The following is a 15310-nucleotide window of genomic DNA, read 5'->3' on the forward strand; positions in this document are numbered from 1 at the left end:
CCTTCTCTCCATTGGTTATTCTAGTTATCCATTCTTCTAATTTTTTTTTCAAAGTTTTTAACTTCTTTGCTATTGTTTTGAATTTCCTCCCGTAGCTCAGAGTAGTTTGATCATCTGAAGCCGCCTTCTCTCAACTCGTCAAAGTCATCCTCCATCCAGCTTTGTTCCGTTGCTGGTGAGGAACTGCGTTCCTTTGGAGGAGGAGAGGTGCTCTGTTTTTTAGAGTTTCCAGTTTTTGTGTTCTGTTTTTTCCCCATCTTTGTGGTTTTATCTACTTTTTGTCTTTGATGATGGTGATGTACAGATGGGTTTTTGGTGTGGATGTCCTTTCTGTTTGTTAATTTTCCTTCTACCAGACAGGACCCTCAGCTGCAGGTCTGTTGGAGTTTACTAGAGGTCCACTCCAGACCCTGTTTGGCTGGGTGTCAGCAGCGGTGGCTGCAGAACAGCGGATTTTCTTGAGACCACAAATTCAGCTGTCTGATAGTTCCTCTGAAAGTTTTGTCTCAGAGGAGTACCCAGCTGAATGAGGTGTCAGTCTGTCCCTACTGGGGGGGTGCCTCCCAGTTAGGCTGCTCAGGGGTGAGGTACCCACTTTAGGAGGCAGTCTGTCCGTTCTCAGATCTCCAGCTGCGTGCTGGGAGAACCACTACTCTCTTCAAAGCTGTCAGTCAGACAGGGACATTTAAGTCTGTGGAGTTTCTTGCTGAGTTTTTGTTTGTCTGTGCCCTGCCCCCAGAGGTGGAGCCTACAGAGGCAGGCAGGCCTCCTTGAGCTGTGGTGGGCTCCACCCAGTTCGAGCTTCCTGGCTGCTTTGTTTACCTAAGCAAGCCTGGGCAATGGCGGGCGCCCCTCCCCCAGCCTCGCTGCCGCCTTGCAGCTTGATCTCAGACTGCTGTGCTAGCAATCAGTGAGACTCCGTGGGCATAGGACCCCCCGAGCCAGGTGCGGGACACAATCTCCTAGTGTGCCGTTTTCCAGGCCCGTTGGAAAAGTGCAGTATTAGGATGGAACTGACCCGATATTCCAGGTGCCGTCTGCTTCCCCTTTCTTTGACTAGGAAAGGGAACTCCCTGACCCCTTGCGCTTCCCGAGTGAGGCAATGCCTCGCCCTGCTTCGACTCGCGCCCAGTGCGCTTCACCGACTGTCCTGTACCCACTGTTAGGCACTCCCTAGTGAGATGAAACCGGTACCTCAAGCAGAAATGCAGAAATCACCCGTCTTCTGTGTCGCTGGGGCTGGGAGCTGGAGACCGGAGCTGTTCCTATTCGGCCATCTTGGCTCCACCCTCTGTAGCAGCTATTTAATAGACAAATAAGTGTAAGCTGATGGAGAGCAGTAATGTTCCTTAATACAGACACTTGCACTTGGTAGACAGATTCACCCAAGTTTGCATATTATAATTCCAGCCACCACACAGTGAGTGAGTGAATCTTTCTCACAATGTCACTAACTCCAAGTCTCTGTCTCTCATCACATCCTATACTCTCACACCACCCCTGAGCCCTAGGGGACATGATGCCTACCCAATCCTGCCGGCTGAGAGGAGGATGGTATATTTTCTTACATTAGTCAGGTGAGACAAAATTTGAAGCTTTCAAACTAAAACTTTTACTAACCAACTGAATGAAAAGAAAGTCAAAAGAATAAAAGTGTGGAATTCAGTGAGCACAGATAAAAGTAGCTTCAACAATCTCAGTAATGAGACTTTTACCACATGGGGGAGCTCATTCTAGCATGGTTAAACTAATTGTCAGACAGTGCTTACTTACATTGGGTGAAAAATCAGTGAATAATTAGGTGAATAACTTTCATCCATCTGGCATCATCAGTCTGCCTTATGGAACATAAAGTATTTTATATACAACTATTTCATCCACCTTAAGTCTTTTGAGGTCAAATATCCAGTTTCTTTCATCATTCTTCTGATAATGTAGTTTCTAGAATTTATGAATCTGGTCAGCTCCATCTGAAGTGCTACAATTTGTTAATATTCCTCTAAACTCTGACCAAATGGAACAAAGATTTTTCAGGTGAGCAGGATCAGTGTAGTTCCTCTCATTTTTACACACATTCTGCCAACACAACCTTAACTTACATTAGTTTCATTAGCAACCATTTTTCTTTACTGCTTATATTTAGTTGCCTTTCAAGGAAAATGTCAGGGATGCTTTCTGAGAAAGAATAGCAGACCCTGACATCCAGGAACTGTCCTGGTACTATCAGGTCAAAATTCTATAGATAGACCCAATACCCCAACTTTGGTTTCCAATATCATTCTCCAATAAAATGAGCCAGGGCTTCTTGGAGAAATGGCTAATTCTAAGGCTGGCACAGAAATATATGAGTCTGGAGCATCTTACTGAGCTCCTAGTGGCCAAAGCTGGATTGATTTGAACAAATCGATAATGTAGTGTTGGATTATAAACCAAAGTATAAACAAATGTTCGTAAATCCATACTGATATAAATAAATGATGAAAGGAGGGAAAAAAGGAAGGAAGGGAGAGTGAAAGTGGGGGAAGCCTCCATACAAAGAATTCTAAATGATTTATGTAGATATTCCCTCCTCAAGAAGGTACAAGATAACTACCCATTCTCAAGTATGGGTTATGCTTAGTGACTTCTTTCCAGAGGATATAATATAGAAAGAAAGTGGAAAGAAACTTTACAATGGAGAAAATTGGCAAACACTATCTTAGCCAAGGTTAAACACCACCAATGGCAAGTCACATCAATGACATGTGCCTTTGATATGACTTGTTGAGTATGGTACTTTACCTCTGTGGTCTTCATCCCAAAAACCTATAATCCCAGTCTAACAAAGACATCAGGCAAACGCAAACTGAGGGGCATTTTGCAATATACCTGACCAGTACTCAAAATTGTCAAGGTCATCAAAAACATGGTCTGAGACATTGTCACAACCCACAGGAACCTCAGAAGACATGACAACTCAGTGTAACGTGGGATCCTGGAACAACAATAAAAGGAGCTTAGGGAAAAACTACTGAAATCTGAATAAAATAGGAAGTTTAGTTGTATTGGTTTCAGTGTATTAGTTGTGACACATATGTTAAGATATTAACAATGAGAATAAACATGGGGCCAGGCACAGTGGTTCAGGCCTGTAATCCCAGCACTTAGGAGGCTGACTCAGGGAGATCACTTGGGTCCAGGAGTTGGAGACCAGCTTGAGCAATGGAGTGCAATCCTGACTCTACAAAAAATACAAAAATTATCTGGGAGTGGTGGTGTCCACCACACCTGTAGTTCCAGCTATTTGGGAGGCTGAGATAAGAGGATCAATTGAGCCCATTGAAGCTGCAGTGAGCCGTGATTGCACCACTGACAGAGCGAGACCCTGCCAAAAAAAAAGAAAAAAAAAATGGTGAGAGGTATATAGGAACTCTGTGCCATCCTTGCAACTTCTCTGCAAATTTAAAACTATTTTAAAATGAAAAGTTTGTCAAATTTACAAGAAGAAAAACATTAAAAAGTGGGCAAAGGACATGAACAGACACTTTTCAAAAGAAGTCATACATGCAGCCAACAAGCGTATGAAAAAAAAGCTCAATATCACTGATCATTAGAGAAATGCTATCAAACCACAATGAGATACCATCTCACACCAGTCAGAAGGACTGTTATTAAAAAGTCAAAAAATAACAGATGCTGGCGAGGTTGCAGAGAAAAGGGAATGCTTATACACTGTTGTTGGGAGTGTAAATTAGTTCAGCCATTGTGGAACAGTGTGGCAATTCCTCAAAGAGCTAAAAACAGAATTACTATTCGACCCAGCAATCTCATGTCTGAGTATATGCTCAGGGGAATATAAATCATCCACCATAAAGACACATGCACATGAATGTTCACTGCAGCACTATTCACAATAGCAAAGACATGGAATCAACCTAAATGCCCATCATAACAGACTGGATAAAGAAAATGTGGTCCATATACACCATGGAATGCTATGCAGCCATAAAAAGAATGAGATCACGTCTTTTGCAGGAACATGGATGGAGGTGGAGGCCATTATCCCTAGCAAACCAACACAGGAACAGAAAACCGAATACCGCATGTTCTCACTTAAGTGGGAGCTAGATGATGAGAACTCATGGACACAAAATGGGGAACAACAGACACTGAGGCCTACTTGATGGTGGAGAGTGGGAAGAGGGAGAGGATCAGGAAAAATAACTATTGAGTACTAGGCTTAGTACCAGGGTGACAAAATAGTCTGTACAACAAACCCCCGTGAAATGAGTTTACCTGTAGAACAAACCTGCATGTGTACTCCTGAACCTAAAATAAAAATTTAAAAAATAAACACAATTAGGCCAGGCGCGGTGGCTCACGCCTGTAATCCCAGCACTTTGGGAGGCCAAGGCGGGCGGATCACGAGGTCGGGAGATCGAGACCATCCTGGCTAACACGGTGAAACCCCGTCTCTACTAAAAATACAAAAAATTAGCTGGGCGAGGTGGCAGGCGCCTGTAATCCCAGCTACGCAGGAGGCTGAGGCAGGTGAATGGCATGAACCCCGGGGGGTGGACCCTGCAGTGAGCCAGGATCGTGCCACTGCACTCCAGCCTGGGCAACAACAAGACTCCGTCTCAAAAAAATAAATAAATAAAAAATAAAAATAAACACAATTAAAAGTTTATTTACAGTTTAAAAAAGATTCTGGGCAGGCTTGGTGGCTTATGCCTGTAATCCCAGCACTTTGGGAGGCACAGGCAGGTGGATCACCTTAAGTCAGGAGTTCGAGACCAGCCTGGTGAACCTGGTGAAACCCCGTCTCTACTAAAAATACAAAAAATTAGCTGGGCATGGTGGCAGGTGCCTATAATCCCACCTACTTGGGAGGCTGAGGCAGGAGAATCACTTGAACCCGGGAGATGGAGGCTGCAGTGAGCCAAGATCACGCCATTGCACTCCAGCCTGAGCAACAAGAGTGAAACTCCATCTCAAAAAACGAAAAAATAAAGATTCGATAGAAACAGCAGAGGAACTTTAGACATAGATAATTATTATCCCTTGTATCATCTTATGAAGAAATATTTGTGGGGTCAATATTAGATCCTTTGCCACCTTTTTTCTCCTCAGCCTTAAGCTCTCTGAAAAATAATTGGTTATGAGCTAAGCCAAATGAGCTCAGCATAAACCCAAAGCTGTGAAACTGAGTCTTTACCACGGTACCACTACAAGAATTGGTGGTTTGTTTTTTAAAATGATCTCTAGACTGTCAAATGATTTTGGATAGGACAAAAGAGAAATACATATTGTCCCTATTCAGCTTCATTTTGACCACCTTTTTTATCTTCTATTTTGATATCATAAAATTGCTTTTGAAATTAGATCTTTCAGTCTATCCCTACATTGTCCCACTTCAGTGTCAACTCTGTGAGTCAAGGATTACGTCTGGATTGTTCACTAATATACCCTAAAGCTTAATGAATATTTGTTGAATGAATGAGTGATGAACAGAAAGAATAAGTTTTTTTATATGCAGATGACACTATTTGTGCCAAAAACGGGGAAGAATTTACGGTATGTAATCACCATCAAAAAGCTTAAGATGAACTGTTTTAAAACCAGATAGCCCAGTTTAGCAAATGTTCTTATTTTTAACCCAATGTAGTATGTAAATTCAGTTAAAAGAACTAGAAAACCATTTTGCCATTAACTGGAAGACTAATTTTATTGATTTAAGCTAAAATGTTTATCATCACTTCAATAAAATTGTCATGACAACTATGAGTGATTGAGGACAACTGGTTGAACAATTTTTTAGACTAAAATTACATGGTCTTGCTTTACAGTATTGAACTTTTGAGCTTCAATCATTTGCCCACAGACTGTAAAAGAGAACTGTTTTTTAAGGAAAACCGTAACACTGCCTCTAGGTACCACTTCAGCTCCTCTGCAGGAAATGAATTCTAGGTGGATAGCTGTCTGGTCATTTTTATGAGAACATTAGCCCTACCCTTCAACCAGTTGATTTTCTGAGCTTAGGGATCCACCCTTAATTGGCAAGATAAAAAATTTTCAATCTAGGAAATTATTAGCCCTACAGTCTTATATTATCTGCTACTCATGCAAAATTGGTTATATGAAATAATATTACTGGACACTATGAGGTCCTTTAATATCGAAAATTCCTAACCTGGGGTTTATGCAGCCCCCTGAAATTACATGCAAAATGTAATTTTAAGAGTGTTTATATATAAAACCCCTAATAAATGGTCTATACATCGTCAGAATTTGAAAGTAGTCAATCATGCAAAGAATGCCCCTCCTTTAATTCAGTTTATTCTTGGATCAAGTCAAACCATCAGACAGTTTGTTACTTGTTCAGTATTATTTTAGCCGATTTTAAAACATTTTATATTTGAGTTTGAGTGTACCGGAATCAGACTGTATAGGAGAGAACCTATCATTGTAAGGATACTTGAAACCAGTGTTGTAAACCATGGTAGCCACTGTGAAAACCTATGGGTCAGATTTTTATTGATTCTTTGTCCTGGAAAAGGCTGGACCTCTGTTGAACATGTGGTTTGGTTTTTCTTATAAGCATGTGAATCTTAAAACTGTTCATGTGTCCCTCTTCATTATGACAAGCTGGAAACAGACCAAATTTATAGGCACCCTTTATCAAAGGTATAGGCTTTTACGACATGCATTCAAAAAGTATTAATCTAAACCATAACTCCATTGTATTACTTCCCTGTCTTCATGTCCCATTGTTCCAATTTCCTCCACTACTTCATGTTTTCCTTTTCTTTGGTATATTTCTTTAAAGCTTCACGTCCTTTTTGAAATAAGATGTGAGATATAAATAGGCAATATAAAAAATAACTCAGCTAACACAAAAATTCTATCAAATTGTACTTTACTAAAATGAAGTTTCTTACTGTCTTTTTGTTTATTGTTCCTTTTTCAAAACAAAGACAATAAAAATGAGAACATAAAAAGGTTTTAGTCCTTAATGCATAGAAAAATACTTTAATATAGAAGATGGCTTGGTAACGAAATGTACATTTCAGAAACCACAAAATATACTACATTAAATATTACTTTTTAGGATAATACTGCCATTAGTTTTGGCACAGTTTAAAAGTCAATATTAATATATAAGATACCTCATAAAATTGGTTACAATTTTATTCCATTGACTATTGTATCAAAAAAAGTCACATTTGCCTTTTAATTGACGTTTTTTTTAAACAAATACACTTTAAAAAGACACTTTGTAAGTAAAAAATTATTGAGAAATTATCTGAAAATATTGGAATAATTCAATAGCAATAAAGCAATTACAACAAAAAACGTTTATCAGTGTTAAAGAAATAATTTGTATAACTATGACAAGAAATATTTGACCTCATAAATACAAGTTTTCAGGTCGCTGTCATCTTGCTGGAGGTATTTTCCATGTTTTCTCTTAAATGTAATATTCTCATTTTGTAAAATCTAGTCCTGTAAGATTTAAAAGAAGAAATTGTTAATATTCATTCCAATATGACTCTTAAATTTCCTGCTTTTATACAACCCTATTGAAAAAATAATTTCAAAAGCCTAAATACATGTCTGATGTTTAAAATTTCTTCAACAAATGTAATATGAATAATTACAGGGTTAAATGGCTTTCTTATGAACTATTCATGGAGAAACAAGTATGATTTTAATTATCTACCAAAGCGTATTATATTCCAAGATCATTTAGAATTGTTTGTACATCAGAGCTTGTGTGGTTTGTAAATAATATGAGTAAAAATGAGAATCAAAACCTATCATTTTAGGGAAAAAAGCTAAATATGGCAAATTTGTTACCTTGTTGGATAACTTGAAAAAAAATCGGAAGAATTAAATAGTGACTTTTAAAGAAAAGTAAACTGCTATTCTCTTAAATACACATTTAAATTACCTCCTGTTATTTTCTGTGGAAAATTATATTTAGGGGGCATCACCTGTCTTCTGCCCATTCCATGAAATCTTGAAAGCAAGCAGTCTACATACATGTCCCAGAAATCCTGAGCTATGTTTAAGAAGACATTATAATGTCCAGGCCGCTGAGATTTTTGCAAGAACAACATGAAATTCCAAAAAGCATCCACGTTGTGCTCCATCTTGAGTTCCTTGAGATCTATCAATGTCAAAGAGCAGGCTTTCCAGCACTGGAGATCAATGTCTTCGGTGATTCCTGGGCTGATGCTGGCAAGCACTCCCTTTTGAAACTCAAAGTCAGCATTAACCAGATTGATCAGCATCACGCAGCCCAGCTGTAGATAGAACCATCTTCTCGTAGCAAAACACATATTCTATACAGAAAAAAAATGAGGGAGGGTATATTTAACTTAAAAAAGTTATTCAATCACTTGATCTAAAAAACGGTAAATACACATATATTTGCTTTTGATCCAGCCAAATTTGCTTACTAGGTATTCGTTTTTTCTAAGTTACTGATTATCACATCTTCCTTTAGGGTATTACAGTTCCGGTTTGATTTCTAACGTTCTGATCGAGAGTCTTTGAAATCCAACACGTTTATGAAAATGCAAAGGTTCATTTCATCACAGACCTTTAAAACTGGCAGAAACCTTAAAGAGCTTATGCTCCACCCTTCTCCCTTTACCGATTAGATCATTAGTGATACGGTTCCGCAAGTCTTCAGACTCCTGACTGCCTATCCAAGACTCCTACCTACCACAACACATTTCAGCTAAGTTTAAGTGGATCAAAATACAGTCCTTTCTACATGTAACCATACGAAGTATTTTGCTGTTGTTGAGATATTATTAACCCAAATGGTACTAGATCTCACAAGCACCGTTTAAGTTTCAAAGTTACTGCTGCTTCCATTTTCATGTATTGAAAAATACTTGTTACGCACTAATATCCGGTGTATTCTTGGCTTTCCTTAGTTTGTTTAGGAGCTAGTTGGAGAAGATGAACATAGACATACATGAAGTGGCACGAAAACAAAGGTGATATAAGGTAGGATGAGATAGTGCAGGGCCCATTACATTCAGCAAAATCTTGACATTTTTCTAAGGCCTCTTTGCATGCTTCCTTGCCAACTGATTGTTGGGTAAAATCGGCCCAAAGCACATAAGAGGAAGTTAAGGACTAAGTGGGCATTGAATTGCCAGACACCTGCTATTCAAGGCTGCTGTTGGAAATGTCCCTTTTACGGGGAGGGATAGGGAGAGAACAGATCCAGAACACAAGACACACCTTTTTCCCCCCTGTACACTGCCTTCTGCCACCTCCCCAAAAAAGTTGGGCTGAAGAGAGAAATCATACGAAACAAATCTAAACAGGACATTCAAGTCATTTCACATCGTCAAAAATTGTGCAAATTCCCCAGACTGAGCTGAAAGCTGGCAGTTTATGATACATGTTGTATCGGAGGGGCTAGGGTAGAACCAGGGAATTTCTTCCCCCTCACTTTCAGGTTAGCGCCTCCCCCAGTGCCCCCCGCCCCGGGTCAGGTCACCTGGGCGGAGAAGAGGGATCCCACGCGGGAGTCGAGGACCTCTGGTCGACGTCCGAGGCTCGCGTCCCGGCGCGGTGTCCTGGGTGCGCTACGCTGGTTGGGAGGAGGACGGGGCGCCTCCTGCCCAGGAGGAACTAGAGGTTTCAGCGCGGGCGACCCCTGCCCCGGGCACCCTCTGCCCAGCGGACCCACTCCCCGAGGCAGGCGAACTGGGCGAGGCAGCGCTGTGACACCCACCCCGAGCGCTCACTGGGCGCCCGAGCTCGCCCAGCGGAACCGTCTCGGCCGCGGTGCGCTCCGGCGCTGGAAGGCTCTGGCTGGCACTGGCTCACCGCGGGTGGAGCTGCGGGTTCTGCTGCGGCCACGCGGGGTTCCCGAGACAGACCCGCCGTTAGGACCGCGATCCTTTTCTAGAGGCGGAGTGAGGGGGCAGAGCGTGGGTGGCTGCGCTCTCGAGGCCCCTCCCTGACCTCGCCCAACTTCCCAGCCTCCAGACCTCGGGGACCCCTGTGCCCTGCGCCCCTGCCTTAGACGCTGCTCTCGCCTCTCCTGCCCGCCTCCGACTTTCTTGCTATGCCAAAGTCTCAGGGTCTTCTTCGCTCTCTCCTTCTTACTTTGTTACTTTTTTCCTCGCTGAGAAGATGCATCTCGGCAGTAGTCAGTCCACACACCCAAGTTATCTTCTCCCTCCTCCCACCCGTGCTCCACACCGTATTCTCCTACCCAGAGAAAAATTCTCTTAAGGCTGTGGACTCTATTAAAATCCCAAACCTCCTTGAACGGTTCTAATCTCTAGCTAAACACCGTTTATTATTAACACTAACACATACACAAGCGCAAACATACCCTTGCTTCTACCTAAATACACACTGGAGGAAAAGGTTTCCTTTATCCCTTCATGGATGAAGACCTGAGCAAGTACCTTGAATTTCACATATGTATATTGTCCATCAATCTCAGCCCCAACACATCACTCGGACTATGTATGAGTTTAAGTCTGCCTGCTCTGCCTATAGCCCAGCAGCGATGATCAGATGGGGCTAGGGAAATCAAAGCCAGCTGCCTTATCCCCATTTCCCCTCAGGCAGGCCACCCTTCTCACAGGTTCTTGAGCTGGGATGGTGAGATCATGGGGTGAGATGAGTGCCAAACCAAACAGCCCAGTTCCCCAGTCACTGTTCCCGCTAAAGCTCACTTCTCCCAGCACCCACCATTATTCAAAGCTCCACCCTGTTCTCATCATGTTAGTGGAGCTAACGTGGTCAATCATTAGTTCTGCCCTGGCAATGCCTTTCTATGCCCCTTCTATCTGCAGGACCACCTCCTGCACAAAACAGAACTGAGAAAAGGAGAAAACTTGTTTACTCGGATTAGGTAGGATACACACGAATCCCTCTCACACCAGATACTCTTCTGCTGTAGACTTCCAAGTGTTTCAGTCCGCCATTAATCATGGACTCCCACAATTAGCAGAGATGCAGAGTGACCTAATCCAACATCCCAGCTGAAACGTGAACAAACCACCCTTCCAAGGAATTTGTCCACCCACCAAAGCTGTTGCCCCATGTGACTTAACCTTGGGCACATGTCCCCACCCCCAAAGGAAGCAACCCCTTCCATCTCTGGGTTAATGTTGGCCCTTCAATGTTTCCTTCTAAAATGAATTGGCTCAGTTTCTCTGTTGAGTAACCACATAGTTCCTGTCCGTCTTTTTTGAAAGATATACTTTATTTTTCATAAAACGTTTTTATCTGTATACAAGTATTGCAAAGCCCATTGAAAAGTTGTAAAATACAGAAAAATATTAGGAGACAGGTAATAGTTGCCATTAAAATGCATTTTTAAAGAATATTCTAATATTAGAATTGGAGTAATGTACTAAATAGGAGTACATATTTGGGTATGATTATTATAACACACACACAGGAATGGTATTCTGAATAGACAACTTTTTTTTTTTTTTTGAGACGGAGTCTGGCTCTGTCACCCAGGCTGGAGTGCAGTGGCGCGATCTCCGCTCACTGCAAGCTCCGCCTCCCGGGTTCATGCCATTCTCCTGCCTCAGCCTCTCCGAGTAGCTGGGACTACAGGCGCCGGCCACCACACTCGGCTAATTTTTTGTATTTTTAGTAGAGATGGGGTTTCACCGTGGTCTCGATCTCCTGACCTCGTGATCCGCCCACCTCAGCCTCCCAAAGTGCTGGGATTACAAGCGTGAGCCACTGCGCCCGGCCTAGGTTTGTTACATATGTATACATGTGCCATGTTGGTGTGCTGCACCCATTAACTCGTCATTTACATTAGGTATATCTCCTAATGCTATCCCTCCCCACTCCCCCCACCCCACGACAGGCCCCGGTGTGTGATGTTCCCCACCCTGTGTCCAAATGTTCTTATTAGAACAGTGGATTTTCTATAAATAAAGCTGGGAAAACTGGTTATCCATATGGAAAATGAAATTAGATTCCTACGTTATACCACCATAAAAATCAAACCCAGGTATATTATTAATTTAAATGTGAAAAGCAAAGCATTTGTACTTTAAAAAGAACATCAGAAGAATATCTTTCTGATCTTGGGGTTGAGAAGGACTTCTTACACCAAACACAAATAGTGCTGACCATAAAAGAATAATTAATACATTTGACTACATTAAAATTAATGTCTTGTTAATCACAAGACACTATAAAGATAAAAAATAATTATATTCTGAGAGAAGATATATTCAGCACTTATAATCACAAATGACTAGGATTAACAGCCAAGATAGAAGACCCTTCCATCGAATCAACAAGAAAAAGATAAACACAATAATAGAAACCTGGGAAATGGCAATAAAGAGGCATTTCATAGGTTAGGAAACATAAATAATGAATAAATACACACGCATATTCATTATTTAATTGCAGGCAGAAAAGTGCAACAAGGTTAATGAAAATGTGACTCTAGGGGGTTATATGGTAAAGCAAAGGCCTAAGATAGCTAAAATTCTCCTAAAGAAGGCCAGATTCAGTGGCTCATGCCTGTAATCCCAACATTTGGAGAGGCTGAGGCAAGAGGATTGTATGAGCCCAGGAGTTCAAGAACAACCTGGGCAACATAGTGGGGCCATGAGATGTGCCCTTGTACCCATGAGGCCAAACATTAACAAGTCTGACAATATCAAGTGTTGGGGACTGGGTGTGGTGGCTCATGCCTGTAATCCTAGTGCTTTGGGAGACAGAGGCAGGAAGATCACTTGAGGCTACGAGTTCAAGACCAGCCTTGGAAAGGCCCCTACTCCACAATTTTTTTTTAACTGGGCTGAGTATGGTGCCATGTGCCTGTAGTTCCAGCTACTTGGGAGGCTGAGGTGGGCAGATCACTTGAGCTCGGGAGTTTGAGGTTACAGTGAGCTATGATCCCACCACTGCACTCCAGCCTGGGTGACGTGGGACTCCGACTCAAAAAATATCAAGTTTCAAGTGTTGGTTAACATATGAAGAATATTAGTCAGGGTTCTCCAAAGAAACAGAACCAATAGGATCTAGCTAACAAATGTATATATTATATTTTATATAAAGATATATATATATGAAGACACGTATTATAAAAAATTGGTTCATGTGATTACGGAGGCTGAGAAGCCCCACAATCTGCCATCTGCAAGCTAGAGACTTAGGAAAGTCAGTGGTATAGTTCCAGCCTGAGTCCAAAGTGCTTAAAATGAGAAAAGCTGACAGTGTAAGTTCAAGTCTAGGCCTAAAAGCTTGAGAATCCAGAGAGCCAATGGTGTAAGTTCTAGTGTGAGAGCAGAAGAAGACTGATGTCTCAGCTCAATCACTCAGGAAGAATCAGTAAATTCTCCCTTCCTCCACCTTTTTGTTCTATTCACGCCCTGAGTGAACTGGATGATGCCTGTACAATGAATTGGCTGATGGGGAGGGCAATCTGCTTTATTCAGGCTGCCAATTCAAATGCTAGAATCATCCAGAAACACATTCACAGACACACCCAGAAATAATATTTAAACAAATATCTGGGTACCCCATGGCCAGTCAAGTTGATACATATAACTAATCATCACATGAGGCAGTAGGACTCTCGCATAGTGCTAGGAGGAGCATAAATTGGTACAATCAGTCTAGAACACAAACTGGCACCATCTTCTAAGTCTGAACAAGTATGTAACTTGCAATAAGTTTTTCAATCCCAGGAATATATCTTGAAGAAATTCTTGCAAATAGGTGACAAGCAACATATCCTAAAATGGAATATTCATGGTAGCATTGTTCACAAAAGCAAAAACATGGAAAAAATCAAAATGATCACTAACATAACAGATAAATTAACTGGTATATCCAACATTGCAAGATGTTATTTGGCAGTGAAAAGAAATAGACTACAGCTATATGAATTACAGATTTTAAAATATGAATTGCTGAATATATCATTTTTATAAAGTTCAAAGACAAGCAAAATTAAACCATATATTCTTTCTTTACAAATACATACATTTGATAAAGCAGTTTTAATAGTAACGAAGTAATTCATACAAATTCAGGAGAGTGGTTATGTTTGGATGTACGAGGAAACAAGATCTGGAAAGAATGTATACAGAGCCTCTACAGACAGTGATTTCACTAGTCTTCTTATGCCTATGGTTTCTAACTATATATGTTAGAATATTTAGAATATATATAACATGTATGGGATATATCTGTTAGAATACATATTTTTCTATTATCAAATAATGCATAATAAAACATTTAGAACAATGACAGAAATGACATATTTCAAAGATAGAAAAGTAAAACATAGGCCGGGAGTGGTGGCTCACACCTGTAATCCCAGCACTTTGGGAGGCTGAGGCGGGCAGATCACAAAGTCAAGAGATCAAGACCATCCTGGCCAACAAGGTGAAATCCTGTCTCTACTAAAAACACAAAAATTAGCTGGGCGTGGTGGTACGTGCCTGTAGTCCTAGCTACTCAGGAGGCTGAGGCAGGAGAATCGCTTGAACCGGGAGGCGGAGGTTGCAGTGAGCCGAGATTGCACCACTGCACTCCAGCATGGAGACAGAGCGAGACTCTGTCTCAAAAAAAAAAATAAACAAAGATAAAACATGGTGATTTATTGCATAGATATGAGACGGAGCTTAAACAAAAAAGAACGAATGCTTTCAGCACACCTGCTTATGGAGTGACATTGACAAATATGAAAGATCGAAAGGAAGATGATTAGGGGAGAACCAATTTGATTTAGGATGTGTTGTATTAGAGTTGATTCTGGATCTTCTGGAATATCTAAAATTTATCTAGAAATATAACTAGTTTGAGAGGTCTCTGTTTTGACAGAAAATTAGTGCCGCAGTTCGAGACCAGCCTGGCCAACATGGTGAAACCCTGTCTCTACTAAAAATACAAAAATTACCTGAGCATGATGGCGTGCACCTGTAATCCCATCTACTCAGGAGGCTGAGGCACGAGAATTGCTTGAACTTGGGAGGCAGAGGTTGCAGTGAGCTGAGATCATGCCACTGCACTCCAGCCTGGGCAACAAGAGTGCGACCCTGTCTCAACAAAAAAAAAAAAAAAAAAAAAAAAAAAAAAAAAAAAAAAAAAAAAAAAAAAAAGAAAGAAAGAAAGAAAAGAAAAAAGAAAATTAGTGAATTAGTGCCAACATGACAGTATACATTGATAAAAGAAACTTGAGATGAATATGAGGACCTATGCCCAAATTTAGGGGCTCATAAACTGCAAATGGAATCAATGAAGGAAGAAGGGAAAGAATAATCAGCCTATGTAAGCTCCAGGGAGATATAAT

The sequence above is a fragment of the Nomascus leucogenys genome, chromosome 11 (assembly GCF_006542625.1).
Source record: "Nomascus leucogenys isolate Asia chromosome 11, Asia_NLE_v1, whole genome shotgun sequence".
Classification (NCBI taxonomy): Eukaryota; Metazoa; Chordata; class Mammalia; order Primates; family Hylobatidae; genus Nomascus; species Nomascus leucogenys.